This window comes from Macrobrachium rosenbergii, chromosome 15 (genome assembly GCF_040412425.1).
Source record: "Macrobrachium rosenbergii isolate ZJJX-2024 chromosome 15, ASM4041242v1, whole genome shotgun sequence".
Lineage (NCBI taxonomy): Eukaryota > Metazoa > Arthropoda > Malacostraca > Decapoda > Palaemonidae > Macrobrachium > Macrobrachium rosenbergii.
The window spans coordinates 4,821,518-4,826,315 of NC_089755.1; the positions used below are offsets into that span (position 1 = coordinate 4,821,518).

At 36.9% G+C, this 4,798-nt stretch overlaps 1 pseudogene; it reads left to right on the plus strand.

Annotated features, from left to right (window-relative positions):
* Positions 1-4,515, plus strand: part of LOC136846856 (CD209 antigen-like protein D) — a 45,023-nt pseudogene extending 40,508 nt beyond the window's left edge.
* Positions 4,516-4,798: the final 283 nt, after the last annotated feature.

Genomic DNA, 4,798 nt, shown 5'->3' on the forward strand with positions numbered 1-4,798 from the left:
GCTGTTTTCGGATTTTGTGAATCTGTCAATTGTCACATAATATATTCATTATGCTTAAGAGAAATTGCGATGTTCAAATGATATCACTAGAGGCCCCAGATTAACTTACTTAACGTGAAGGAAAGTGTTAGAAATGATCTTCTGCCTGCCCTTTTACAGTGGTAAAATTATATATATACATATATGTATTATAGAGATGGGAGAGAGCATATATATATATATATATATATATATATATATATATATATATATATATATATATTATATGCATAGTGGCTCTTCAAGATTATTGCCAAGTTGCTACTACTTAATCTATAGATTAAAAAAACATTTTCCAACTATAATTTCCATTTTCTTTCCAGCACAAGCGGTTGCTTCAGAGAGAGTCGCCTTAGGAATCATGAAAATGTTCACCTTAATGGCCACAGGTGAGTATTAAACGTTTTGTTATTCAATGATATATATATAATATATATATATATATAATATATATACAGACACACACACACACACACACACATATATATATATATATATATATATATATATATATATATATATATATATATATATATATATATATATATATATATATATATATATATATATATATATATATATATACATAATTTACTAATAAACTGATCTCAAAAGTGAAGGAGCACAGAACAAGAGGTGTTTTTTGCAGAGAGATGAGAATATCGCATCGAGGTTAAGTAAGAGGCAGATAAAGGTAAGGTCAGGGAGAGAGAGAGAGAGAGAGAGAGAGAGAGAGAGAGAGAGAGAGAGAGAGAGAGAGAGAGAGAGAGAGAGAGAGAGTACATTTGGCCAAGTACTCCCGAGAGGAAAAGAAGTTGGACTGGAGGAGGAAAATGTTGAAAGAACGATCAGAGAGCAAACAGATCTTAACAACACAAGCTGACAATGGAGGAATTCGAAGATGCTGTCCACTTAAGATGGAGTCAGTATCCACTTAATATGGGGTAAATATCCCCTTAAGATGGAGTCAGCATCCACTTAAGATGGGGTAAGTATTCACTTAAGATGGAGTCAGTATCCATTTAAGATGGAGTCAGTATCCACTTAATATCGGGTAAGTATCCACTTAAGATGGAGTCAGCATCCACTTAAAATGGAGTCAGCATCCACTTAAGATGGAGTCAGTATCCACTTAATATGGGGTAAGTATCCACTTAAGATGGAGTCAGTATCCACTTAATAAGGGTGGCATCCACTTAAGATGGAGTCAGTATCCACTTAAGATGGAGTCAGTACCCACTTAATATGGGGTAAGTATCCACTTAAGATGGAGTCAGCATCCACTTAAGATGAAGTCAGTATCCACTTAAGATGAAGTCAGTATCCACTTAAGATGGAGTCAGTATCCACTTGGAGTCAGTATCCACTTCAGATGGAGTCAGTATCCACTTCAGATGGAGTCAGTATCCACTTCAGATGGAGTCAGTATCCACTTAATATGGGGTAAGTATCCACTTAAGATGGAGTCAGTATCCACTTAAGATGGAGTCAGTATCCACTTAAGATGAAGTCAGTATCCCCTTAAGATGAAGTCAGTATCCACTTAAGATGGAGTCAGTATCCACTTAAGATGAAGTGTATCCACTTAAGATGGAGTCAGTATCCTCTTAAAATGGAGTCAGTATCCACTTAAGATGGAGTCAATCATTTGAAAAGCTGAACGTAGAGGATAGAAAGAGGCAATATGGCTGACACAAGAATGGAAGCTTTGTGAATCTGAGAAAGCCTGTCCAATTGACTGTCAAGGATGTGAAGAGGAAAATTGAAAAGGTGAAGAATCGAGTCACCCAGAGTTGATGGAGTCACAAGTGAGATTCTACATTATGTTGGTGATAGCCTAATCAAGTGTTTGACCAGGGCGTGTAAGGTATGTCTGGATTTTGGAAAGATTCCAGAAGAATAAAGTGAGAGAAAAAATGGTTCCTTAGTATAAGAGAAAAGGTGATTCTGTATAAGTGTTTAAAAGAATTATGTGGACACGTTTTCACTTTAAAGATTACCTGATAGATACAGTGCAATTTTAGGCAAAAGGGAGAGCTTGTGAATCTTAGATAATTTTGGTGGAAGAGACAGATAGTGTTATTTTACCAAAGCAGTAGCGAAAGCAGATTTGAGGGACATGAGAAATCTTAATGAAATTACCAGAGATGGAATTTGGAGGCAGGAGGAAGTACAGAGTAGAATATCAATGAGTGATAAAATTTTTTAAGATGAAAGCAAATCCTGTGCTAGAATTTATAGGTAACATTAGAACCGCCTACAGTGAGCCATGCAAAAGATCGTGTGGGTGGCACATGCATTGCCCAATGAGGAACTAAGCCTCGGATAAACCATCTTGAACACTTACACAAGAACATTCAACACTATGAAATATCTTTATCTGACTTGATCATCTTGGTTCGTGGAGGGGTTGGTTTGCTGAGATCCTGTTACTTCATCAGTGAAGACACCAGTACTTGGGAAGAGAGCCGTCAAAAGTGCATAGCCTTGAATTCTGACTTGGTCAAAATCACTCATGACGACGAGTACAACTTCCTCCGTGGTGAGTAAAAGTAATCGTGAGTTTAAATGTAAGGAAGCCACTACAATAGTACCATCAAGTTTGCTTTATCAACAGAGAAGTCACTGTTCTAAGCTCAAATAGACCTAGTCAAAGATTCTGATCTTTAAAGCATTTGATATTACTGAACACAATACACTTTAATAGGAAGTTGCTGGTATGTACTAGTAAGCCCTTAGAGGACTAAGTTAACATAAAGGTTATTTCTTTTACTGGTACCAGCTGGTATCCCCAGAACAACTGCACTGTCTTGGCGATCTATCTCTCATAATGAGTTATAGAGGAGTAAAGCTAGATTATATATAATAAACTTCGAACAAGTTCACCTGTCATCTGTTTCATATAGAATTTCTAGACAGCTGATATAACTTTTTTATTTTAAAATGGCCTATGAGACAAAAGATGGAGAATTATACTTTCCCATTCAATCTAATCAGTTGCCTTTGCAGATCTTGCAAAAGGTCACCATGACCTACATAGGACTGAGTGACCCACAAGAAGAGGGGACCTATCGATGGGTTATTGTAGATGGCACCAGTTCACCAAACAAGTTGAATCATGGTAAGCTCTGAAGTTGTAACAACAGTTATTCACGATCAATGAGTCAGATACTAGATCATAAATAGCATTATGCTTCTCCAATAAAACTAGGGAAGGGAACACCCTAACCCCAAAGGCCAAACGCTGGGACTCTGAGGTTATTCAGTGACGGTAAACCGAAATTGACAGTAAAAAACGTTTGAAAGATATAACAGAGGAAAACCTCGCAGTTGCACTATGAAGCAATTGTTAGGAGAGGGTAGAATTTAAGAAGAAAGAAAGAGATTATGAATGAAGGTACAATAAAAGGAATGATAGGGGTTATAGCAGTGCCAGGGGCTTTAGGAAAGGATACTAAAGAACCTTAAGTAATGCTTCACAGTGCACCAAAATGACGTCAATACCCTCTACGGATAAAATGAGTGAGGATTACGACTCCTCTTCACTGTTTCTCAGCAAAGATTATCTTACCCCACCAGGTGGTGTGTAAAGGTGAGCTCAACAACTGTAATGGCTGTGGACTCCAACTCTTTCAGGAGAAGACTGTGCTCATTACTACTCTTTCTAATGATGGTCTCAATGATATTGCTCCGTATTAATGAAGTTCAGGTAAGGAATACTGTAAAACCATTCACAGAAAAGAATTGTTATTATACACATGTAGTCCACTTTACACCTAAAAAACAAAGTCTATAACAGCCTGTGGTGTGAATCTATTCGTAGCTACTTTCTCAGGAATACTTTGACATTGATCCAAATACAGACATCACTTCACTTACAAACTGAGTTACGCCCTGATGGCTGTTTGTATGTTGAATTGTTTGTAAGGTGGTTACTGTACTCTTCACGCCTATTTAAGTACAGTATACAGTATGATATAAATTCAATACAGTACTGTAAGTGTCTTTTCATCCTAAAACACAATTTGCTGTTCATACAATTCTCAGATTTGAAGAAAAGGTGCGTGAGAACAAAATATGAACTTACGGGTAAGTAAAGGGGAGAGCCTGAACACAATTTAATTTTGTGATCTCGTTTGTTTATCTCTCTGAATGTTCGTAAGAAGGGTGGTGTCTGTGCACATTTCTTGTGCTAAGGTGAAGTTGGAATCATTATTACATCATCTTAGGTAACGCAAGAAGTCAACCAGGGTTTCCAGTTCAAAATTATTTCCTTAGCAGAAAAAATATGAAAACGTTATCTTATTCTACCAACAGGTACATCTGCGAGAAACCTGCCTACCTGGGTTGGAACTTTGCTTCAGTGCTAGATGAAGAAACGCCCACAGAAAAGTAAAATGGAAAATGGACTAGGCCTAAGAATAGATTTCCTTCCAAGTGTCTACATAAAGTGAAATTGCCTGTTATGCTCTTGTATTTCTTGCTTGTAATCTGTTGACAATCCACAGTTCATGTATACATTTCTTCAATTAATAAAGTCAGTAAATAGAACTGCAACATTTCCAGGCTTACTTCTACAAACTGATATAATTGCATCTGTTGTGAGAGGGTCCTTGCTGCTAAAATAACCTCCACAGTAATTTATATGTGGAACTTCAGTATAAAGCTGTCTGGGTGCTCCATTTGTTAGGAGAACTGAAGTGCTTTGTGAAGTAATGCTTTTCAGAGTAGTTTCTTCTGTTATGTCTTACTTTCTCCG